The 25162-nt window shown below is 52.4% G+C and overlaps 1 protein-coding gene across 3 annotated transcripts in view; it reads left to right on the forward strand.

The window, feature by feature from the left end:
• Positions 1-2832: 2832 nt before the first annotated feature.
• Positions 2833-25162, forward strand: part of CNTFR (ciliary neurotrophic factor receptor) — a gene marked incomplete at both ends in the record, with an annotated part of 209952 nt that continues 187622 nt past the window's right edge. Inside the window, one exon of one of the 3 annotated variants that reach the window (XM_080371309.1) lies at positions 2833-3117. Of the gene's footprint in view, positions 3118-3301; positions 13224-25162 lie in introns of those variants that run through there. The other 2 variants (XM_080371310.1, XM_080371312.1) reach the window with 2 other exon arrangements.

The following is a 25162-nucleotide window of genomic DNA, read 5'->3' on the forward strand; positions in this document are numbered from 1 at the left end:
GCTGCTGGAGGCAGGTGGATGGCATGTAAAGGGGTAGAGTGACATCTTTAGTGATAGTCTCCTGGTCAAACATGAATGTATGGGCTTGTGACAAGTCCCCTGTTTTCTCCAGGTGGCTCCCACTGTGATACAGTGGGTGGGAAAAGCAGCCCACGGTGATGGCCTGATGTTGGCTCATAAGTTAGTGGAGACTCATTTCCCTAGGTCCAGGTCTCTTCCTGGACCTACTGGTGCTGCAGCATCTTTCCATCCCTGTCCCCATGAAAACACCTGCTCTCCTGACACATTTCCCAGTGGCATCTGAGAGCTGCTGCTTCTTGCACAGCTCATACTCCTCTTTTTTTCAGCCCTGATCCTGGCTGGCAGCAGGGCTGGAGGGATGAAGAGGTAGAAAAAAAAGTTGGGATTTTCTTTCCTTTTCTTCCATTTTCTGACTATTTCAATCTGGTCCAGAGTCTCTAGGCAGGAGGATCATTTTGCAGCTCTGCTGCAACCTGCTGAACACCCTTGGACACATCCTTTCTCTGCTTTTAGTTTTCCCTCCTGTTTTTTCAGGATCTGCTATTAACTATCACAAATTCCCCCAGAGACCCAACATGCTGTTTATTCCTCATGGATAAAACCAGTAGCAATAAACAGATAATTTACTGTGGACCTTCATTGGAGACAAAACATCATTATTTCCATCTGATTAATAGTGGCTTCAGTAGCATCAATGAAAAACTAGACGAAACCTGGCTTCCGCTCAGCCCCCTTCCTCTGCTTGTGTGACATTGTGTGGGGTCAGAACTGCAGGGAGAGGTGGTATCTTTAATTTGTTCAAGATATATCTAGTTGGAACAAGAGACTGGCTTTTGTAGGTTTGCCCAAAGATTGCCGTTTGGGGGGGGGGGGGGGGGGGGGCGTTGCCTTAAGAGGAAGAAAGTGTTGTTGTTGCTGTTACTACTGTTGTTTTCTGCAGAGCAAGAGAAGTCCTGGGATGCCAGGGGAAGTGGGAACATGCTAATGGGAATATTTCTCCCAACTCCTCTCTGCAGAGTTTTCTCACATGCGTTGTTTCCTGAGTCACAGGGGTTTGTGCTGGGAATGCTTGGATACCTGGAAACAGCCCTTACTGCTGACCTGAATGTTGATGTCCAGGGAGCAGTACTCCAACCTTGCCACAGCCCCAAGGTGGGGGCCAAGGCAAAGACTCCATAATGAATTGTAGGGGTCCGCAGGGCTCCTGAGAAAGCCCCTGTCAGCATCAGTCTCTGCCCTTCACTGGCACTTAGCCCACGGTAGCGAACAGGCTATTTCTCCATGGGCATTTGTCTCTTCCAGGCTGGGGAAACCTAGGTATGTATCTGCACTCTGGCAGCCAAGCGGGGGATGTGTCTGGGAAGGGCTATTCCCTCCAGACCCCTCCTCGCCCCATGGCAGCTCCCAGCCAGTGCTACTGTGGTGCCTTTCCCCACGTTCCCCCCTAGACGTGTCCAATCATCTGTGCAGGTGGCAGGAGTTGTGGGGAGGTGGGAGCCCTTTCAGGGGTGCCTTCTCGTCAGCCTCCTGCCCACACTGCCCCTCTTTGCCCTGAGGCTGCTCGGCTGTCCTTGCTCACCCTCCCCTTTGGCTCCCACTCGTTTGGCCTCACTGCTGCTTTAATTTTAGCAATTCCTTGGAAAGAGTCATTTTCCATAACTCAGCTCAGAGCGAAGCCCTCTGCCTGCCAGCTCTGCCTTCTCACACGTGTTGCTGGCGTGCCCCAGCAGCACACGCCTGCACCTGCCCAGCCAGGCCTGCCTGTCCCAGCCTTTGCACACCAAAGCCTCACACCCGGCTCCCCTCCCCGCTTGGCACGTTTCAGTCTGGCACTCCCAATTCCGTTGTGCTGGAGCGGGTGCCCTGGCCTGGCAGACCTGGCCCGGCTGCATAGCCACCCCTGCAGCGTCTGCCTTGTCAGAAGTCACTGTGCACTGCAGAAGGGGATGTCTGCCGCCTTCGCCCTGCAGACCCCCCACATGTGTGACTGCCCCCGGTCTTTACCTGTGATGGGAAATGAGGCGGCCCCACGCCATGGGGGACCCCACTGCCATGGGGGTGCGATGGATGGGCAGGGTGGGTTTGTTCGGCGTGCACCAGCAAGTTGCATTTGAGTGGGAAAGGTGGGTGCACGTGTGGGCAGGCTGCCTCGCTTGTGCACTGGTTGTGCAAGAGGGTGTGGGGGCCCAGCCTTGTGTGTGTTGGGTGTTCAGTTGTGCGGGGGGGGGGGGTGGTGTGTGCAAGGGGTGAGCGCGGTGCCTTCCTTTCAGCCTGCTTCTGCGTGTGGTGCTTTCGTTGTGCACTCTGAGAGAGTGCTTGTGCAAGGATGTGCACGGTGGCATGCATGGGAATGTTAGTGCAGTGCCTTCGTTTGGGTCTGCATCTCTTAATGGTGGTGGTGGGAGTGTGCGGAGGGTGCATTGTGCAAGACGGTGTGTGCGTGGCTCCATGTGTGCGGGGCACGTGGGAGTGTGCGTGTGCATGCAGGGGGCTGCGAGCACGCTGCCTTCACTCGGGTCTGCGTCTCGGGGGAGGTGGGGGGACTTGCAGCGTGCCCCTGACCCATGTACGCAGGGACCGTGCGGTGCACAGTGTGAGTGTGTGCGTGGCTCCGTGCTTGCGGCGCTTTCACGAGTGTGCTCCGCCGTGTGCGTGTGCAAGGGCGGCGGGGGGGGGTGGGAGCGGGGGGGGGCGGGCGGGTACGTGTGTGCGGTGCCTCCCTCCGGCTCCGCATCCGCGGGGAGGTGGGGGGTGGGGGGCTGCGTGTCCGCAAGGGCGTGTGCCAGGGCGCGTGTGCAAGGGCTCACGCGTGGTCGGTGGCGGCCGCGCCGGGGGGGCGCGGGGAGGGGGGGGGGGGTGCGTGTCCGTGCGGGCGTGGGCCGGGTGCGCGCGGCGGGGCCGGGAGCGCGTCCGCGGCGCTGTGCCGGGGGGTGCGGGCTGAGCTCATCGCTGGCTCCCCGGCGCTCCTTACCAGTGGCTTCTGCGGTCACATGGGTTATGTGCTGGAGTTTAAAAGAGCTTATAGCCCCCGAGCCGGTGCAGAAGCAGCCGGTGGTTGCATGGGGTAGTGCCGGGAGCGCCGGTGAGGAGGGCGCCGTGAGTACCGGGCGGCCGGGGCCGGAGGGCGGGGCGGGGCTCCCCCCACCGCGGGACGGGGGAGGCGGCGGGCGGGGGTCAGCGGAGGCGAGCCCCGGTGAGCCCCGGTGCCCGCCGCCGAAGCGCCGCTGGGAGACGAAAAGGGGGGGGGGGGGTGTGTCGGCGGGATCGCTCGCGTCCCCCCGCCCCGCCCGTGCTGCCGCCCGCCCCGCACCCGCGCACCTTTCCCCGCGCGCCCTGCCCGCGCGTGTCCGCGCGCCGCCGTAGCCCGCGCGCCGCCCCCCGCGCCACCGGGGCACGGGCGAAGCCCGCGAGGAAACAATTCGGGCGACTTCGGTGCTCCGCCGCGCGCGCGGGGGTGGGGGGGGTGGGGACGGGGCCGCGGGGCTGGGGCGACACCGCACCCCGCGGGGCAGCGGGTCCGCGGCGGGGGAGCGCGGCGGGACCCCCCTCCCGGCCGGGCGGGCATCGCGGGCGGCACCAGGTTGGAGCTGGGGAGGGATGACCCCGTTGCATTGCATGAGCCGGGCTGCAGCCGAGGTGGCTCTTTGTAAACGGGAGCCCGTGGGTTTCCTGGGCGGGAGAGCAGACCTTTTCTTCGTTTCTCCAAAGGCGCAACCTGCCCTTTCCTCTGTTGTGGCAGTGCCGATATTTTTTTTTTCCTTCTTTTTCTTTTTCTTTTTTTTTTTTCTTGAGGGGGTGGTGTGATTTTATAAAAAAAGCGCCTGCATGGCGCTTCTGTGAAACTGCTGTCCCTGGGCTAGGCAGTTCATCCCGAGCATGAGTACGAGGGCTTCTTTCCAGAATTGCATAATGCTCACCGATCCCTTTGCTGCACAAACTCACTGACATTTCCAGATCTTGGTGACTTCCCCCACCGCAATCTTAAAACCAGATTGGGACTCCAACCAGTGCGTGAGCTAATTTTTGCTGCCTTCGCTGGGGACAGAACCTGGTCTGCGTGTTTCGGCTTCCCTGGATCCTCTGGCAGTTGTTTCCTGATCTGCTAAACTTTTTTGGTATAAAGATCAGCACTTCTCCTTCACTCTCTTAGAAAGCCCCTTTCTTTCCCACCCTGTGCTTATAGACAATGTATAGGGTCTGTACAGAGCACAGGTTGCAGAAGGGGGACTGCCTGTGAAGCTAGTTGATTTCTTTTTCACGTCTCTTTGTGTTTTAATTTGTGGGATAGTCGAGGAGGTCCTTTCCTCAGATTGCTTTTTGCTCAGGAACTTGCCGAGTTCTACTAGGATTTTGCTAATTTAACTCTGACTGTGCACACTCTCAATGCACGCCTGTTTACCTCTGTGAGGGACGGGACCTGCGGACGCTGCTGCTGGTCCTGCTGGCTGTGTGTGCAGGCAGTGAGGCAGAGACCACTGGCTGCTTCCTGCGAAACACACAAGTCTGTGGGAGCAGCCGTTCTTGCTCCGTGCCCCTTCATGAGGGGCTAGAGCTTTGCCGTGATGGCTGGAGGTGTACAAGGGATGCTTGTGTCTGACCGGGCATCTTGCTGGGGTCAGGTCCTGGCACCAGGGCTCACTGAGGAGGGTGGACTTTTCCAAGACAGGCTGTGCTGTGGAAATGAAAGCCCGGTGCCTAGCAGACTTCTTTGCAACAGGATAACTTCATCAGAGCCTGTTGTCAGAGCAGGCCAAGCCACGATCTGATGATTGTGCGTTATCTTTGGTCTGATTTACCCCAAAAGGACCTGATCCTGCCAAAGTGCTGCATCCCTGTCCCCATGGAAGGTGCTTGGCGCACCTCCTGGGGGACTTGGGAAGGAAGAAGCCCTGTATCAGAGTGTCGGGGCCACAAAGCTTGTGATACACATACATGTGCAAATAACTGCAGCGGAGGCTCAGCTTTTGGAGATGCGGCCAACTCTCCGAAGCCAGCAGCAGGAGTTTTATGGGTGCGAGCCCCAGCTCCTGGCCACTGTTGGTTAATTCCCTGGCAGGCCAGAGGAATGCATCCTGCTCCAGCTTGGGCTGGGGCTGGGTGTGCGCCTGGGGAGCCTGTCTCTCGGCTCTGTCGTTTATTATTGCTGCTGCTGCCATTATGCCTGACAGATGGGAGTTGCTGAGTAATGTGCTGTTTGTGTGTAAATATCCGAGTGCTCACAGCTGAGCTCACGCCTGCGACTTTGCAGGAAGCCGTCTCAGCACCTTTCCCCTGTGAAGACCTGGGAGTGCAAAGGCATCCTTCTGTGGGGACCTTCCCACTGCTCCCAGCAGCTTTAGCCTTCGCTCTCCGCTGCTTTCCTGCAAGCGAGAAGCCTCCATCCTCTCGGGTTAACACAGAGGCCCTGCTGCTTTCCTGAGTGTGAGTCAGGGGTGGGAAAGGGCTCTGCATGTGTGTGTGTGCATGCATGCATGTGTGTGTGCACACCTTCTTAGGCACCAAGGCACAGTTGCTTCCAAGGGTCCTTCTCCTAGGCAGAAAGAGTTTCGAGGACTTTGTGTATTTTCATAGAGACGGTCATGCATAACTAGGAAAGACGGTTTATTTTGGGTTGGTCTGGGGTTTTTTTGCCTATCTACTCAGCCCCAAGCTCCCCTTAATTTCATCCCATTACTGCTGAAGATGCTGAATTATTCCTTCCCATATCATTTTAATCCCATTTGCAGATTAGCATCTGACTGCTTCTGTCAGTACTTGCTCAGCCCAGCTAGACTGATCGCAGCTCTTCTAATCTCCCCTTGTAAATCAATCCCTTCTGCCTCCTGATCATTTTTGTCGCTCGTTTTTCTGAAATCCCTCCAATTTGTCCATTTTGTGTCAGTGACGTATGCCTGGCCCTAAACATGATGTATACCAGGCATGGCAGCGTGAGGGAAGGACACCTTCTCCCCTCCCACCCCACTGGGGCTTGTGATGCTTTGTCAGCACTGAACCGAGTTACTTCCCCATTATTCTAAGCTATAGTCCCTGCTCGGTGTTGCAGAAGAAAGCAGCATACCCAGGTCAGTGCCCTGGGGAGAGTTTTCTCCAAATTTTGGTGATGAGTTTTTTAGGTTTGCTTGCACGCTGCCAGCACAAGCTGGAAGGGGCTGGTGCTGTAGGTGCTGTCTCCCCACAAGAACCAATTGTTGAATGAGGAGGGATGAGCAAAATAAGGGAGGGCAAGCTGCATCAAGGCTGCTGGGGAAATGGGGAAACTGAGGTGCATGCCTGGGCTCAATGTACATTTCCTGTGCTGACATGCAGCGTGTGCCTCTTGTTTAGGTGCTGTGTGTGCGGGGTCTGGTCCTAGTTGCACCCATTAGTATTGCAGCCAGCATGGGCATTTTTTCAGGAGATGCTGGATCTTGTCACTGGTCAGAGCAGGCTGGCAGGCAGGGATGCTGTGTTCTGGGCTGGTTTTGTGCATTGCTTCTCATGCTAATGGCCAGAGCTTGATGCCACAGGTGCTGTCATGGGGAGGAAACAGGGACTTTGTGCAAAGGCAGTGGTGTCTTTTATTCATGCACTTAAGTTTTGTCATCCTGAGCTCCTAGCAGCAAGCGTTCCCATTCCCTGGAAGGGCCGTGCCCTTCCAAGGACCATCTATTTTTAGGAGGAGTTGTATTCTGGACAGTGTCCACTGCAGATACTCTCTGCCTCCTCCTCTTGGCCCCTCGCCAGGGACAGCACTCGGGCTATCTGCCGGCGGGGCAGATCTTGCTGAGGCGTGACAGGGGTGGCACCGTGCCGGGCACGGGGACACTCGGGGGGCTATTGGTGCCTCGAGGGTGCTCGGGAGCACCAGAAGGCTCACGCTGCCCTTCACCTGAACTGTTGGAAACGGCACTGAATTGTGCTATAGGCAGCAGGAGGACACGGTGCCGGCTTGACGGTGGGATGGGTGAGGGCCGGCACTGCCTGGGCCAGGTGGTACCCGGTGCCGGTCTGTTCGCCAGGATGACACTAGGGGGCACGAGATCTGCTGGAATCCCTTTGTCGGGGATGGGGACGGAGGATGCAGAGCTGCTCTTGACCCTTCAAGCCCCGTACATCATCCCCCCTGCACGTTTTGCAGGAACCCGCGTGTTAAACCACAAGGGCCGCCCCGGGTAAGTCGTCCTGCGGCGGGGGCAGGACGCGGCTCCGGCTGGATGGCGCATCCCGCAGGAGCAGCGCGAGCGAGGATGGGAGCGCCCAGCCGCAAACATCTCCGGAGGGAGCGAGGGGGAGATGGACGCGGCCGGAGTGCCAGGGAGTCTCCGGGGGGTTCGGGAAATCCAGGAAAACACCTAGCATGGTTTTAATGCCCCTCCGGAGGCATTGTCCAGGACAGGGATTAAGTTAGGTGCAGGGCTGGCTTTCAAGATGCAGTGTGTCATGGTTTCATTTTCTGCTGGATGTAAAGTTCACGCATGGTGTCTCCTCAGGGTCATGTTTTTCCAAAGCAGCAGAAACTTTAGAGTCTGATTTGAAGAATGGTTCTGATCGATTCAAAACGTGTGTGTGTATATATATATATATTATACATATGTATCCATGTATATATCTGGGTAGGGTGCAAAGAATGTGGTTTTGAAAGTATGTTTATGCATTTCTGCTTACATTCAGCTGTAATATTGTCTTCTGTCCTTAAAATCTATTATTCCAGCTGTGAATGTGTGTATCTATATTAAAACACTGTATACTGGAGTCTCTCTCTCTTGTTATAAAAAAACTCGTGAAAAGCAAATAAAGAGACATTGTTCTTATAGCAGGCTTGGAAGGACTCAATATTTATCTTCTATGAATTTTGATAGTTTTTGTTCAGCATGTTTGCAGTTATGATGGTGTTTTTTGCCTATCTACTTAAAATTTTGTGCTAGTGGAAAAATGAAAACATTCAGATCGTTTCCGTTTATTCATTACTTAATGAAAACAGAAATCAAGCTTCTGGATTGAAATGTTGATACTTGATAACATTCTGGAATATTAATTTCTAAACATTTTTTTTTTAATGTCTCCTGTTGCCAGATACCAGGCTCCTTTGCTGAAGCCCTGCTTCTTGTGCAAGCCCCCAGGCAATACTTTTAGTAGGACACTGACATATCACAAATACTCCAGTTCTCCTAGAAAAGGCTTTGCTGACTGTTGTTGAAAGTAGCAATAGGATGGCTAGAAATGGGAGATCAGAGGAGGATGACGCTGCTGCGTCAGTGCATTTGCTTTGTGCCTCTGATGGCGGTTTTGTGTCTGACCGTGTGGGTGCGTGCCTGTGTGGATGCGAGGGCACTTCCCCAGCTGATGTATGAGCCAGGGCTGAGGACCAGGAGTTTATTTCAAAATGCCTTGTGAAGTGGAAGGAGGTCCAAGAAGAAATGCCAAGTCTACTTTTATCAGTCAATTAGGGATCGTATCCAAAGGTGTGAGGTGGTTTGAAGAGGAGAGGGTGATTTGTCTGAAGGTGTTACCTAATTAGAGGGTATCATCAGGGCTCTAATTAGCCGTGACACCCTAAAGATGTCATCCAAGCCCTCTTGAGGCACCACTGATGCAGCGGCATGGCTGTGAACTGTCTTGGGCAGTGTGGCCATCCATGGCTGGGGCTGCCACCCTCCAGCTCCAGTCCAGATGCTGGCACTGGAAGAAGCTGTTTTCCTTCAGGTGTCTGGTGATGCCCTCTGGGGCTGCTGCCAGGATCGAGTGATTTTTGTAAAGTCACAGAATGAAAGGAAAGCTGCAGCACTTGGAAGAATTAACACTGATGCCCATTACGTGGGAAATCTCTCACTCTTCCCCACGGGGATTGCTTTCTGCTGCTCCCTGCTCAGTGGAGGCTTGAGGAGGAAGGCTGTAAAGGTTTGCAATAAATGATGCTGTACTGTAGTCATGGCTGCATTTGCAGCAGCTGGTGGAGGGATCATGACCCCTCTCTGAGCATTGCCTTACAGACGGGGGACATTGGATCAACTGAAATCTGGCTAGCCCAGACCTGGTTGCATTTAAATACTATGCAACACCCCCTGTGAGGGGGGAATTAGTGGAGCTAGTGGTGTAAGAAATGGTGGGTGAGAGGGAGAGGCTGCAGGGGGAACTCTGGCCCAATGCTGGGAGCAACTGTGCAGCCTGGACCTCCGCTGGCCCAAACCCAGGTGGTGGCTGGTTTGTTGACACCGAGAGGAGGGATGGGTGGCTGCTCCAGGACCACTCTCACTCCCTCCTTTTTATCCAGCAAGTCAATTGGTATTTACTGAGTCAGTTCACTCTGCCCCATGAGCAGAGGACAGCAGGAGTTGTCCATTCCCACCAGTGGTGCTAAGAGCCAGTAGGAGCCAGGTGGAGCCGGGGAGTTGGCTGGTGGATTAATGTGGAGAGCAGAGCTCATTGTCATTTCCAGCATCTGTAAGCAAAAGCATCCTCTCTTCTATCAGGGCTGAGGTCCTCACCACCGTGACAGCCCTCTGAATTGTCAGGAGGGTTTGAATCCAGTCCCTCAGCACCCAAATGCCCCCCTAAGGAGGGGAGGAAGGAGCTACTGTTATTCCTGCTTCCATGGGAAGAGAAGGAGATCCTTGGGGAGAGACAGGGTCAGATGCATGTTTCATCAGTGCTGTGAGCAGCCTCAGTCTGCAGAGGGACTGGTGGCCAGCTTTGCTTTTGTAGGTAGTATCACAAGCCCCCTAAATTAAACGCACAACCAGGCACATCCCTATGCTAGCCATTACCAGAGGGATGCGCCTGCTTTTAATTATGTGGGTGTTAAACCAGTGAATGCCTTTTGTTCACAAAGTTGCAGCCTGGTATTTTCCTACTTCGCGTGGTGTCTGGTGTCTTTCCCAGTCTCTGGAGCACGGGTGAGAATAACCTGGGAGACTGGAGGTAGTAACTTGGTAGGACTGTCTTGGCCATACGGGGCTGACCCACCCAGCTATCCCTACTCCATATTGCCATGGCTTGCTGGTGCTGCAGGGGGACACTACACTTTGGGGTACTGTGGTGCCATGTTATAGGTGATGGATGGGGAGGTAGAGAAGGTAGCTGCTTTTTGACCACTACATCTTCTTTGCTTGAAAAATAGCTTCTTTTGGGGTGACCACTAAGGCTACATGCTTTGCAAATGCCCAGCAGCACAGCTATGGATGAACCAGGCTGATCCCTGCCCAAATCCCGTGCAGGCACAGCAGCTATTGCATGCTGCATGGGATCATCTGTGAGAGGTGTAAAGCTCCCTTTGCTGGACTTTTTCAAGATGATCAATGCAGAAGGGGGGATCTGCTGCTGCTGCTTGCCTGCCTGTTTGGAGAAGGCAGGCTGGGCTGGGTTCCTTGGGGCCAGGCGTGAGCATTCACTTGTGAAATTAAACAATATTACATATAATAAAACAACCTTGTGTCTACTTGGAAAATAGGTGCACTCTCTGCACCGTGGTCCTTTTGTCCATGCTCTAAAAAATGTCGATGGTAATGAGGACACATCCCCTCCTGTGGTTAGAGCATGATTCTCGGATGCAAAGGGCAGGCAGCCTGTGCCAGACTTTGCCAATGTGTGATTTACCTTCTTTTGTGCATCTGAACTAAAGGCTTGAAAAATAAATACATTAAGAAGAAAGAGAGAGAACAAAATGCTGCTGCTGCTCTGAGATTTGATCAAAAAAAGCTCTGTCCAGTCCTCCGGGCTTCTCACTTAGCAAAGAGCTCTAGAAATAACAGTGTTATGGCAAGGGTGCACCCTCAAATAACTATAAACAAATAAAATTGCAGGGGGGGCGGGGGGCAGTTTTGTTCTGGAGGCCCCTGGACAGAGTGCATTTTGGATTATTTTGCTCCCCAAAGGGTGAGTTATTCTCACTCCCTGAATACGAGGCCCTTCAAAGCTGCCTGAGACGGCTCGGCTTTGACATCCATGCCTTGGCATGGTAAATGCGTGTATTGGTGGGAGGCTGTTTGATTTGAAAACCTGGCTGGGGGGGGTGGGAGAAGTTGCACTGAACAGCGGCCGCTGTTTTTCACAGCTCTCTTGTGCTGCGATTCAGAGCGGTTTCCTCTTGCCTTGTAGCCCGAACATGTGCGGGGCGGCCGATTCCCCACACGTGTTGCACAGACACGTTTCCGTGCAGGCTCTTTGTGCCTGCCCACCTATTTGCAGCTGGGGGAGCTGAAGCTGCTTTTTCTTGTGATTCATAAAAAAGTCTCTCTCTCTGGATAGAATTGTCTGTGCTTTTATTGACCTGGTTCCAGGAACGACAAGAGGCTTTTCCGTCTCCTGGATGCATGATTTCTGCAAGGGCTCTGGAGCAGGGGCCAGCTCTTGCTGCTGGTGTGTTTCCAGTCCTCCTAACGTGATTAGTCTGACAGGCCCATTGGGTATGTTGGTGAGTCTAGTTTTCATTTCATGCATGAAAGTAAGTGCTGTGACAGGGCACAGAGCATCGGCTAATGCTGAAATCTATGCAGCAGGGAGCATATTGGCTGGACAATATTTCTGGCCATGCCAAAGAAGTGCTATGCCACCTGGCAGAAGCCCCTTTCTCTTTTGATGGGGCATTTCTGTAATATCCCAACTATTAGGATGGGGGGATGTAGAAAGGCTTCCCCTTTTCGGCTGCAGTTGGTGTTACTTTGCCAGGAGAAGATACAGTCTGAGCTCCATGAAACCCTAGTGTTGCAGGACATCCCAAGCATGCACCTGGCATTTCCCAATGGAAGTTTCCATCCTTTAGAAGTCCAGCAAGCTGCCACCAACCATTTCCCATCCGCACACCCTGCCTGCTGGGCTCTGGTTTGGTGCACGTTGCCCTCTCCCAGCGGTGCTAAGACACACCAAGTTCTTGGGGCTTGTTTAGGTGGGATGAGGACTGCCAGGGGGATAACTGATGCTCCATATCCCTACTCTGCATAATGCTTTTTGCTGTATAGACACATCTGCTGCACCCCAGCCCACTTTGCTTTGGATCAGTGACTTCAGGTTCACCCTAGCTTCTCTCCTTTGCAAAGCAAGGATGAAGAAAAACTTCTCCAACAGCCATGGTGGGTCCTTGACTTCAAGGGCAATATGGTATTTATGCTTCCTAGTATTGGCACATCTTTATCTGCAGTCAGGCTAGCAGTTCTGGGTTTTTTTTCCCAGTAGGGATGCCTTATGCACAAGGGAGAGCCAGTTGTGCACTGATGGGCTTGCTGTCTCCCCAGGGCTGGCAGAGGGAGAAAGGAGAAGATGATGTAACTTGTCCAGGTCTGAGGTGTCAACGGCAAGGAAATGGGTTGATGATTTTGACTTCCCCTTTTACAACAAGGAATTGGGATGGTCTGACCTGCCTTTGGGTCTAGGACCCAAACAAGAGGTTCAGTTTATTGCACATCTGCATTTAGGTTTGGAGGGTTCCACACGGCTACTTGCTGTACCAGGGTCAGCCTTTTACCTTGCCACCACCTGGGGTTGCAGGAAAGCCCCAGAGCAGAGCTGGTTGCAGAAAACCAGATTTCTTGAGCTGCTCACAGCTTGTGCCAGCTGCAGGACACGTTAGTAAATACTGTGTGTAGACCAAAGCAGGGCATCCGGCTCTCTGTGCAACACTGTGTGGTTATCTGTTTGTTTCCAGTTCTTCTGGCACCCAAACCCCTGAGACGACATTTAAAAGCTTTACATTTTTCCTCTCTTGCCAGTTCCACATCAAATTTGCTGAGTTGTCAAGCTGAAGATGCTTTTCTTCTAAGTGCTGGCCCTGCAACAGCTCACCCTGCTCCACCCCTGCCTTGCAGGAGTCCAGCTGGGTTCCTCCTGCTTCTGCCGTCACTGTCAGTAACGTGTGGGGGCTGGAGCAAGAGCTCTGTTGGTGGATGTGTGAAGAGAAACAGATTTTAGCTTCCTTTTTTGCCTGTTGCTCAAGCCATGCTGGAATCAGCTGGCGGTGGGTGTTCAAAACCAGCAGAACCAGGGTTTGTACTGGAAAAGAGGTGCTGGGATGGACTGGGCAATGGTAAGGACCTAAATGCAATGCCCTCCTCCTCCTCAAGGCTGCATTTGACCTAGTTCTTAGTGGTGAGTGTCTGTGTGATGAGCTGGTGGGTTCTCAGCAGACTGCCAGGAGGCTGGGCATCTGCCTTGAGACAACCAGGACGATTGACACTAATCAGTGGCTCGTCTGCTGGATTTCAACAAGGAAGGAGAGTGCTTGTCCGTGTGTGGTGAGTAAATTGCTCTCTTGTCCCCAGAGGCTGTCATTCTAGTGCTTTGCCATGCTCCGCTGGCAGGGAGCGGCACCAGAGGATGCCTCTGTTGCTGCTGTCTGCCTTGGGGACAAGCACAGACACGTGTCTCCAGCGGGAAGTCAGCTTGGGGAGAGGAGATTCCTCCCCAGAACGTGCATTTGCAAGCTCTAGTGTGTCATAGTCTCTCCCAGGCAATCACAACCTTCTGCCACCATGTGAGCTGAGCTCAGCACCTGTTTCCTGGTGTAAGAAGGCAATGGTGTCACCTCTGCTCTGGTGCTGCTGGTGCAGAGAGTCAGGGTTGGCAGCAGGTGCTGGATCTGGAGCCATCCCTTGGTCCCGGCATCAGCAGCCAGCTACAGCTTTAGCCCTCAGAGTGCTCTGGGGGGCTTTGTGCAGTATGGTTTTAAAACAATTGATTCCTCTTGTGCAAGCCTGGTCCCTGACCAGGCCTGATGATAAAGTCAGTCAGAGCCAGCTGTACTTTACTGGCTTTTGCCAGGTTCTCACCTCCCACTTTATACCCACCAGACCCTGCATGGTGTCTGTTGGGAGCTGTCTCAGCTGTCTATGAGCAGCATTTTCCAGGAGGGATGGCAGTTCAGAGGATACCACATAACTCAGTAGGGTGATGCCAGTTTAACCTGGCTGATGGCCCTTTTGCAGCTCTGGCACTAGCCACCATACCCATGGAGGACACCAAGCAGCTGCTAGACAGCAGACACCTGCATCTTGGCTTTTAAGGGCAGAGTCAGCACATGTGGATGGAGCATGGCTGTGGCACAAGCAATTACAGTGTTGACTTCAACAGCCAGAAGCCAGAGGTTACTGCTGTCACCCAGGTTAGGAGATGGAGGAATTTAATTATCATTCTAACTTCTTCCAGAAGTAGCTCGGATGTCTCAGCAACACACAGCTTTCTAAAATTGACAAGAGGGAAGAAAAACACAGGACCTCTCCTTTTGCTGAGTCGTGGCCAATTAACCCTTTTAGCCATACTGTGCCCAGATGGTGTGACCAGGCTCCCTGGGGCTCTGGATCATCTCTCTGAAGACACTCTTGGGCACAGCCATGACCACAGAGCAGCAGGCAGCACCTCCTCCCTTCTGCAGAGGTGAGATCTGCCCTACGTAGAGCCTTTGCCTTGGTAGTGCTGGGTTTCAAAGCGCTGTCTGCTCACTGTTGTCCCCCTGCAATTGCTGCTGCGGACATTAATTTTTCCCAGATTTCTGCTTCCCTTTGAATATCTCTGCTATGGATCGTTTTCCTTGCATGTGTTAGCTGGTATTTTCCCAAAGCTGAGTCTTGTGCTATTTCCTGCCTGTCTTTCTATGATTTCTCTTGCTCCCTCTTCTGTTATCCTTACATCCACCTTGGTCTTTGCTTCTGCTCACTTTAGAGGAGACTATTTGCCTATCTTGTTCCAAAAAGTTGTAAGAAGTGAAGAATTGGCCATTTAAAGATGAGAAATCCTGCCAACCTGTATGTTGCTTAGCACATCCCCAGCTGGAGAAAAGTGACTCAAGTCCCACGATAGCCAGGGTGGCAGGATAAATCAGGTGTTTTGGGGGTGTGGAGAGCCCTGCAAGGAAGGAGGGGCTGCAGGGCAGGTGTTGGCAGCGATTTGCAAGGGCTGTGAGGTGATGCTTCTGGCTGCAGCAGTGGTTGGAGGTTAGCTGGGAGCCCCTGTAATGGGGGGTCTGAAGGACCAAGAGGCAGCGGGTGAGTAAGGGTGAGGCTGTGAGGCCAGGCTGGGTAAAAGGGGTGTTTTCTCTGTGGTGGTGTAGCTGGGGTTTCATGCTGAGGAGAGTGGGTGTGTAGGTGGTGGTCTTAAAAACTAGTTGGCTTGTCCTTTAGCTGTGTTTTTCCACAGTTCTCTGTAGCTTCCCAAGTGCAAATTTACTTTAGGCTTGGAGTCACCCCTGTGTAATCTATTCCTCTTAACTGTGTGCTGCTGCTCAAGCTGAGGCTGTATGCGGACTGTGTGATAACTTTTTTTGTGTGGCTCCTTGTTTAGGTCTTGCCTCATTAATTGCTAGTTGTAGTTTTTTATCTCTTCCAGCAGCTGCTCGTTTGTCTTCCCTGAAGGAGAGGGAGGTTGCAGTAAGTGGGACAGGATTGCTACAATTCCCCTGGGCCGCACAGTGTGCCCTGAGATGGGGACAGAGCATCCCAAGTGTCGGGTCCTCTTGCTTTGCCCTAGTTCTCATGCAGATGATTGTGCTGTGGCACCTCCAAAGGGGGCTGGGCAGCCCTGTTTGCAGGAGGCGGCAGAAACAGGGAGGTTTACAAGAGGACGGAGTGGAAGGGGTGGCTTTTCCATCTGGACCGATGAGCCCCTTTGTGCACCCCTTTTTTAGATCTTGCCTGCCTTGTACATACACTTCATCACAGTAGTGGGACAATGCTGCTTTTCCCAAAGCCTGGTGCCCGGGGGCCATCACCTTGTGCTACAAGCTTAGGGGCCAGACAGCAGCTCAAAGACTAAATATATCTGCTGCTGTAGCTCTTGGCTTCTATAAAAGTAAATCTTACAGAGGTAACTTTTTGCTGTGCAATTCTTTGGGCTGGTTCTACTGCCATTTCCACTGAGATAGCATTTGGCTAACACAGCCAAACATGAGTGGAACAGGCCTGGAGCTGTATAGAAAGTGATTAAGATAAGGCAGGGTTATGATTTGCCTGTCTGATCCTGAAGATTTGTGCATTATTTAGTGTCTGTAGCAGGAGGTCAGCAGCCTCCTGATAATTTTCATTAGATTAGTCGGGCAGGATAATCACCTGCTCAGAAAAAAACAACTTGACACTGTCTGTACAATAGTTGGGGTTTAACTGAAAATAAATAGTCTTGTAATTACAAGGACATTGTCAAGGTCAAGAGGATCAAAGATTCACTTTCTTTTTTCCTCTGGTATGTTTACAGAGATCCTGCAATTCTTTCTTTTTTTTTTTTTTCCTCCCTTAAATTCAAATCAAGAGCTTCAAAGCTCTTAAAGGAAATTCAACACTTCCACAGCAGTGGACGTGAGTGGTGTTGCAATAGCCAAGTGTTGCTTATGCCCTGCTGCAGCTGAGTGACCCCATGCTAATAAGCAGGGCACTCACTAGCAAGCTGGGAGTGCGTGCCGCCAGCCAAGCAGACCTAACCGGGACAGAGATGCTCTTCCCTCATCATCTGTGCTAATTGTGGGATGGATCCAGCCCAGATCCTGACAGCCAGATGGGAAAAGCTACTCTTTACACTTCATACTCTAGGAAACCTCCCTGTTTCTGCCACCTCCTGCAAACAGGGCTGTCCACCCCCTTTGGAGGTGCCACAGGAGAACGAGGACAAAGCAAGGGGACTTAACACTGGGCATCCTGAGCCCAGCCTGTGCATTGCTCCCTGCTAATGTGGCAGAGGGTATCCCTCCTTGAGAGCAATCAGCCAAGCACAAGTGCCACCCTGTTGAAATGAGAGCATGCATTAGCTCCTGGGGGTGACTGGGCTGCTGTCTTCAGAGAGCCCGGGAAGGAGGAGGTGGGAATGAAGCTGGTGCCCTAATTGGTAGCGATGGGCTCTGCAAAGTGGGCTCTGCTAAGGAAGCAAATAAGATATTAAAGCTGGGGTTGGTGCTTGTGCACTGCTAATGTACCTGCCCTTTTCTACCCTAGAAGTGGCTGTGCTTGCTATTTATCTTCCTCAGTTGCATACAAAAATAAAATCTGGAGGGATCTTTACAAGCTTCTAATCTGGCTGGCTGTAGGACTGATGCTTGCGGGGTGAGATCTGGACACAGCTTGCAGGTGCTCAGAGCGGGTTGAGAGCTGGTAGTGCACAAAGTGATAGAGAGCTTGCTGTGTCCATGCTGGGTCCTGTGGTTCCTCGGCAGAAATTTGCAATGGCAGGTAGCCTTGCTTTGAACAAAGCAGTGGTGTGGACTGTATGGGGGAAGTGCTCAGCTTGCTGTCCTGAGGTCAGCTGTGAGCCAGGAGAGCTGCTGGCTGTGCAGGGAGGCTTCAAACCTGGTAACCTATATGGCAGAAGAGCCAGTGTTTGCATGCTTGTGCCAGCTGTGCATGTCTCTGCCATGGAAAAAGCGAGCTGCTGATGTGGCCACATGAGCTAGTTAGTGTGTTGAGCACTTGCTGCTCTTGAGTTTTGTTTTGACCAGTCTAATGGCCCATAAGTGGGGATTCTCATCAGCAGAGCTGGTGCGTCTTGTGCTCAGCCTATCTTCACTGGGAATCTGTTGCTCTCATTCCCCGCCACAAGCTATGACAGATGCCTGAGGGCAAGCAAGGGCACAGCTTGGCCTGATGTGCCAAGTGACTGATGGTGTGTTCTGATCACTGGTGCCGTGCATCTGTGGCAGATGCACAGGTGCTCCCTTGCTCTTCCTCCATGGGAGACAGGAGAGGGGGCTGCCTTAACAGCTTTGAAAGCAAAATTATTTCAGGGCTGGATTCCCCCTCCCCAGCCCACATCATCTCCCCTCTCCTTTCTCTTTTTTGCTTGACAGAAAAAGCATAACTCATCTTTAATTGGTGCTTTGTGCCTGTCTCCTGCCAGAACTCAGAGGAGAGGGGACTGGCTGGATCAAAATGATTCAAAGTTGGGAGGCTGTTATATGTCTGGCCTGCCTGTTTAAAACAACAACGAAAATATCAAATTTTATTCCCCTCCCTAGTTGTAAGCCAATTCCTTGTGCACCAGAAAAGCAAAGCAGCAGATGCTGTTGTAAGGCCTCCTCAGAAGACACCCCACCAGAGAAGACCGATTGATGCAGGGAGCATGCAGCTGAGCACTGGCGAGACAGCACACCACATGCTTGACCTTCTGCTGAGCATGGGGCTTGGAGCATCTAATTGGCATGTTTGTGTAAGGGTTCAGACAGTTTTGTGATCTTAGCGATAACACATACTGGACAAATGCATCAGGGATCAGGTGGGGAAGTGCTCTGTACTCCCTGAGCAGCATTCTGGCAGCAGGGTGAGCAGACCTGTCTGTGCTGCTTGTTTGGTGATGCTTCCTATGAAAGCAGGGCAGAAGCAGGGTTAAAGCAGTGCCCCTGGCTCTCTTGGGAGGGTCCCTTCAAGTGCCCTGTCTTGGTTTCCATCTATGATGATATGAGGCCAGGTAGTGTCTCCTGAGTTGGGGGTGGTAGGGGGTCCATGCCTTTGTGCTGTTTTCAAGCTCTAACTCTTGGCAGAAAACAGCATGAGGTTGCCAGCACTCTTAAGACTTGCAGGAGCCTCTGCAGGCTGGGCTTGCCCTGGTCTTTGCAGAGCAAAAGGAAATAGTTTGCAACCTGTGGCTTGTGCATGGCTGAGCACTCGTCCTTCAAGTGGCTCCAGCTCCTCTCCTGGACTTCTAGTGCTGGTTGTTCCAGCCCTGCTTGTTGGGGTGGTTGGGTCGAACCCTTCCTGGGAGATAAGGGCATGGACTAGGTGTCCCCCTGAAGCCCCTTCCAGCTGGATCTGTCCCAATGCCAAGGGGGCAGCAAGAAAGTCAATTGCTTGTATTTGTTTTGTCTGTACTGTGGAGTTTGCAGGTGCTTTTGTCCTTTCCCAGCCAGAGAGGAAGGCTTCTTCTGTTTGGGGGCATGGCCTAGCCCTGCTGGACTGTGCTCCTAGCTCTCTACCTTGCACAAGCACAGGTAGCTTTTGATACAGACCAGCCCTGGTGCGTATGGGGCAGAAAAAATGGAAGTGGTAAGTGCCTTCACAGCAGTTGCTTGGTCACTTCTGAGGCATCAGAGCAAACCTGGTGCTGGGGCAGTGCCTCTGTCGGTGTTTCTGGGGCTCCTTGTCAGATGATAGGAGCAAAGCATAAAGTGGCTTGTCTGTGAATGTTAGACTGTTCTGTGGGTGGCTTGGAGAGCCTTGCTACGGGTGGTTAGCTGTGTTTTCCTTGGGGGGGGAGGAAAGGGGATCCTGGGAAGGGGCTTGGAGGAGCATGCAAAAGAGGATTATTTGCAGCTGGAGGCTGGCGAGATATGAGAAGGGCCCATTTGCCCAAAGAAAGGCAGCTGCAGTGGTGTGCACATAAGAAAGTGGAAGCCTAGAGGAGCTGAGTGCAGCTGGAGGGGCAGAGTGGTGTTGCAGTTCATGTCATTGGGCCAGGGGGGTACTGTGGTGAGCAGGGATGGTGAGAATGGGAGTCCAGTTGCCGTAGAGGCATCTAGAGAAAGAACAGTGAAATTGCCTTGTGCTGGGCTGAATTGGAAGTGACAGCCAGGTCTCCATGTGGAGATGTCAGAGTGATACTGCTACGACTTACTGCACACAGCCACCAAAGGGCTGTGGGTGGGGAGTCTTTAGTGTTTGGTAGGTGCTTGCGTACAGAGGACAGGGGAGTGGGCTGGAGCTGAGTCCTGGCTGGACTGATGCAAGTCCAGAGTCGCTTTCCTGTCTGTTGCAAATGGTGCTGTTACAGTGACCTTAACCCACTCCTGAGCCAGGCAAGGAGGTGAAATGCCATCTGTGAGAGACCAAAGCCCTGATGAGCTGCACATGCTGTGAGAGGTGGGGATGTTTAGATTGTGGACAGGGCTGGATGCCCAAAGGAGGAGGTGTTCAAGGGAAGCAGACCCTTGGGGATTATTCCTTATCATATTTTCTATGGGAGCTTTGGACCCTCTTACAGGAGGGAAGAAAAAACAAATAGCAGCTCCATCACAGTAATATCCTGATTTTCCAAATTATCTTGTCCAAGACTGTCTGCACTCTCCATGTAGGATTTTTCTTCACTTTTTTGGGGACTGCTCCAGCCATCCTCCCTCAGGGGTGGTCTCTCCCATCCACAGCCCTTCTTGAGGCCACTTGGAGCGTTTCCCAGCTTGCTCTCCACTCTGGGCTGAGCAAGGCGTTGATGGTCTAGATTGGTCTTGCCCCTGAATTGGTAGTCTATTCAGCAGATCACTATTTCAGACCCTCCCCAGAGTGGGCTGTGTTGATCTGCAAGTGTGGGAGAAGCCAGCAGCCGCTTTTGTGGGCCAGTTCTCTCCTATTTTTAGCTTCAGGTCTGCAGTCACAGGGCTTCTGCCCTATCGTGCTGACAGCTGTAGCTCTCCTCCTTGGAGATGTCTGGAGGAGAGCAGGGCAAGGTGCTCTAACCTGGTAGTTTAAGGAGTAATCCGATAAGCTTTTTCAGCTTTTCCTTCTGACCCTCCTTCTACCTAAGCTTTAGTTGCTGCTTTCTTGCCTGTGGAAAATAACTGGTATGTACCTATTCTTAAGTTCCTGAGGAGTCTTAATCTTATTTCTAGGCTGGAAATACCATACTCCATTGTGCAGAAATTGAGGGCTGCAGTAATTCCAGCACTGCGCTGTAGCCTGCAGGAGCAGCCCACTGCTTCCCAGGGGCATGCTTTGTTGGTATCTCCTTGTTAGTGCTGCCAGATGCGTGATGGACAGTGGCTTCTCTGCCCTGAGTCTGCAGACAGGCTATGGGGACAGAGGGAAATGAGCTGGAGTGATGCCGTCCAGTGAAGGAGGTTGGGCTGGGAGCTTTTTGCATGGCACCTTGCCCTGGGGACCAATCTTCTGCTCCTTCAGCCTAATTGGGAGTTCAACCTGCTGCAAGCTCTTGCTGTTTGCCTTTCCAGGTGGAGAAGATGCAGGGGGCAGTGGAGGGGATGGCCCCTTAGTGCGTTTCTCTTCTCCATCAGTGGGATTCAAAGCTGGGGTGGGAGTCCCTCTTGCAGAGGTAAACAGGGAGCCCCAATTGCCCCTCTTCCCAAGGCTCCCAAGTGTGTTAATGACCTGTAATGGGACGGGTTGTGTTAGCCTATTAAGCCCCAATGGGGTTCCTTTTCAACTTGAAAGTGTGAGGAATTTCGCTCAACCATGTTAAAACATTTCCACCCCGTTTAATAGCTTCATGCATTGATTTAACCCTATGGCAGCTGGGGTTGTTTGGTGTAAAAAGCCATCTGGCTCTCCCCAGTCTCCTGTCCTGCCTTCATGCAGCAACTTTGGCCAACATTTGCATTTCTGGGGGATCTTATTAGCAGAAGGGCTGCTCTAGCTCTTGACTTTGCAGTCCTCACAGTGGCTGGCTTGACAGAGCTGGTATGGGAAGCAATTTTCCTTCCATCGCACCAAGCGTGGTCTTGCTTTGCTGCTTTTAATGAGAGTAATTTTGCCCTGGCTTCTATCAGCCGCAGCCCACCTGTGCTGCCAATTACACTGGCGGATTTGGTGTGACCTGTGGAGCTGGGATCAGGGTGTCCGAGGTTTAAGTGTTTCTGAGCTGCAAGGTGTGAAAAATCTCACCAGTGTTGAAACAGAGGGGTGGGGGAGCAGCTTTCGGGGTTATGAGAGACCTAAGGACATGCCCGTATCAGGTGCTGTTGATCTCTGGGGAATTTAGAGAATCAAGGGCTTGCTAATTGCAGGTGCGTTGCCAGCATGTTGGGAAAGAAATTCTCCTTAATCACAGGCTGTGTCTCCAAGTATTTTTTTTTTAATAAGTGAAATGTGTATTGTAACACCTTGGTGCCTGGGTAGGCTGGGAAGGCTATGCATGTGGAGCTGAAGTGTGTGCCTGTATGCAAACATACTGACAGGGCTCTGCTGGAGCGAGGGTGGCGGTTCTGCTGCATAAACACAATGCATCTGTCACAGATTTCCCATTTCTGGGGAAGCTGGCATGCAGGCCAGCATGTGCCTCGCTTGTGCTGACCCAGGCACCGTGCAAGATTAGCTTTCTGCAGTCTCCACGTAGCTGTGACTTCCTTCTGGCTGGTGGCTGATGCTCGGATTTGTTCCTGTCTCCTTGTGAAAACTGTTGTTATTGTCATGGTTTCAGTCATTGCCGGGCAGGTTTGAAGGAGAATATTGGCTGGGCTTGGGAGAAGGGGGGAATCCAGGTGTCTGGGCCCCCCAACCACCCCGCTCATATCCTTTGCTGCCTCAGGTGGAAGACAGTGGTAGAAGTGTGGAAATTGGAGTAGCCGGGTGATTACAATGCCAGGGAGCCTTTTCCTGGGGATTGATGCCTGTGCTGGTGTTTCTGCACCAATGATCATCCCCTGTGTACAAATATGCTGATATCTGAGGTGTACATTTAAAGTTTTGATTGTTTTGAGATGCTTTGCTAGGGCCCAGCATCTGAGGGCTGGGAGAAGACGCAGCATTCTGGAGGGTGGCTGGGCACTGCAGTGACTTTGTAGGTGCTGTGGTCCTGTCTTGGTGCAGAGCAGGAGGCACAGTCTATGGGGAGAGTGATCTCTGGCAGCATGGCTGCATGTAAGGTATCTCACCGTAATAACAACTTGTGTCAACTCTTCCTATGTCGAGGTTTCTCACTCAGGGAGCAGAGCACTAGCAAGTGGTGCTCAAAAGGCTGTGCACAAGGGTACTTGGTGAATTTTAGGGCAGAAGCTGTGCTGGCTCTTGCTCTGTGTGTGGGTCAGCAGTCTCCTTGGTGTGTCATTCAAGAGCACTGTGCTTTGTAATTAATACCCCTGCAATTAGGTGCAGGGAGCAGCTCCAGATTTTCAAGGTGGGGCAACTGGAGGGACAGCTGCAAATGAATGAAGAGGTGTTTGCAGGCTGTGTCCTCACAGTGGGGAGAGCGCTAGGGGGGCGGAAATTGATGCACTTTGAAGAAATGCAAAGATGCTGGTGATGAAATGAAGGTTAGCTTCTATTTCAAAGGCTTAGACCTTCTCTGGACACCCTGGCATAGCCTGGTCTGGGTCTGTTCTTTCTTGGCAAGGATATACTTGTAAATGTAAGTGCTGGCCTGGGTGACCTTCTGTGTCTGGCTGTTGGAGGAAATGTGCTGAGCTGAAACAAGCATTTCCAGAGCTGATCTCTCAAGCTTGGGATGTGTTGATCTTCCTGCTGAGAAGCTGGGGTTGGCAGCGGGGCTGCTGTCCTTCTCAAGTGCCTGGGCTTGTTCCCAGCCCAGGCCCATCACACCACTTGTGGTAGGAGCTTGCTTCTGACTCTGAAGGTCAAATGGCTTGCAGCGGGGTGACAAAGGAGCCCTTGATCTGAAAGCGAGATTGTTCTTGTGCCTCGCCCCAGGAGGGGTCTCATGGGCTGGAATGCATGCTGGCTGAAAGGAATGCTTAAAATGTTCTTTCTTTGCTCCTGTCAAAAGCCCTTGCAAATGCGAATCAAAATATCTGCCCCAGTGCTTTCCTGCTGCATACGCTTCAGGCTGGCTTATTCCCTGAGAATGGCTTGATCTGTACAGCCAAATGTCTTGGGGTCCTGTCCCTGACAGCAGACAGTAGTGGACATGCAAGGAAAGGCATAAGAACAGGGTGAGCATGCACTGTGTAGCTCCAGACTTTGACAGCTTATGGCTCAAATGCTTTCAGCCAGAAGTAAGGATATTTTCTTTTCCTCCTCTGCTATGAATTTGTCCAACTGTATAGATTCAAGAAAACAAGTCTTGATCACCAGCACAATCCTCCAGCCTGGAGTCACACCACTCTGCTACACTTCTTGTGAAGGGCTGGTCCTTTCTGAGTTAGGGACCTGCTGCCCGCTGGGTTTTTTTCTGTCTCCTGCTGTGGGGACTTGGGTGCTGTCAGGGGCTGAGTGGGAGGCTCGAACCTCTTGCTCCACCAGTGCGAAGCCTATGCTTGTGTACCTCCAGCCCTGCAGCTGCAAGGTATCTTCCAGCAGGGCTCTCTGCCACGAGGAGTCTCGTACAATGTTGTGCACCCCACCTCACGCTGCATCCCTTCTCTGTCTGGCCATGCCTTGTCAGGTGTCTCCAGGCACAGGTTTCATGCTGCGCCACAGTCCAGTTGCACACTGCCAGTGCCGATGTGTGATAGCTGAAAGATCAGCTTGTTTCTGCAGGGAGGCAGCGGCTGCAGTTGGGTGTAAGTTGCTGCTGGGGTCCCATCTGCACATGTCAGGCTCTTGTGCTGCAGCCATGAGGCACATCCCAGCTGCATCTGAGATACTCCCCACCTCTTTCTATTCTTGGAGCTTTGTTCAATTACATTTTGGGAATAAAGTGACTGAGGGCGCTCATATTGGGCAAATAAAATGTCAACATAGCCTGAAAAATACCTCATAAATCTCTTTATACAACTTTAAATTAAAAAAGAAAAGCTGCAAACTAGCAGCACCCATTCTGTTGAGCCTTTGGCAGTCTCCTTTTGGTCAGGAGGAAAAGGGAGCGGTGTGATTTCTGCTTTGCAAGAAGTTGTGCTGAGGCTGGAGGGAGGCTCTGATCACTAAATTGATCATCTGGTCTTAATCTATTGGTGATGGTGTGTTAATTACTGTCGTCATGTGATAACATGACACTTACACCAGGGGGACCTGTCATACCCTTCACTTCTTACTAGCTGTCCTGATGGTGACTCTCATTTGTCACATAAGCTGTAAATTGAAGGCAGTGTGCAGGTCCCTAGGAGGCAATGAGTCTACTTGGGCATGTCAGAGGACTTGCCAGTTAGAGCAGCATGGCCCGTATTGCATTTGTAGCTGGATTTGCAAACTCCCAGCTCTGCTCCTCCTGCAAGCGTGGCTTTCTACCATCTGCTTGCCTTTGAGCTGCAGAGCATGGCTGTTGGCTGGAGCAGTGACGCACTGCCTTGTGCCCGGAGGGGAAATACCGGCAGGAATGATGCTGGGAGCTCCCAGCTGCTTCATGTGCCTATTGTGCTTTGCTGGGAGTGATGCTCAGGCAGAATGGGAGCGTTTTGGTCTTGTTCCCCAGCTGCTCTAGGCCTGTACCACTGAGCGGCAGACAGAAAGCTGTTTGGAGTCTCTTGCTCCCTGTGTAGATCATGGCAGGCTTTCTTGGTGCTTCTAGGTTAGGATAGCCCTCAACCTGGGTCTAGTCCACAGCTGCAGTGAGTTGCAGCCCTGGTAGCAGTATGCCTACATGCCTGGCTAACTGAAAGCTGAGCGGTGGCAACTCTTTCTGTAGATAAAAACCAAGTACCTGCTGG

The sequence above is a fragment of the Falco punctatus genome (genome assembly GCF_963210335.1).
Source record: "Falco punctatus genome assembly, chromosome: Z".
Classification (NCBI taxonomy): domain Eukaryota; kingdom Metazoa; phylum Chordata; class Aves; order Falconiformes; family Falconidae; genus Falco; species Falco punctatus.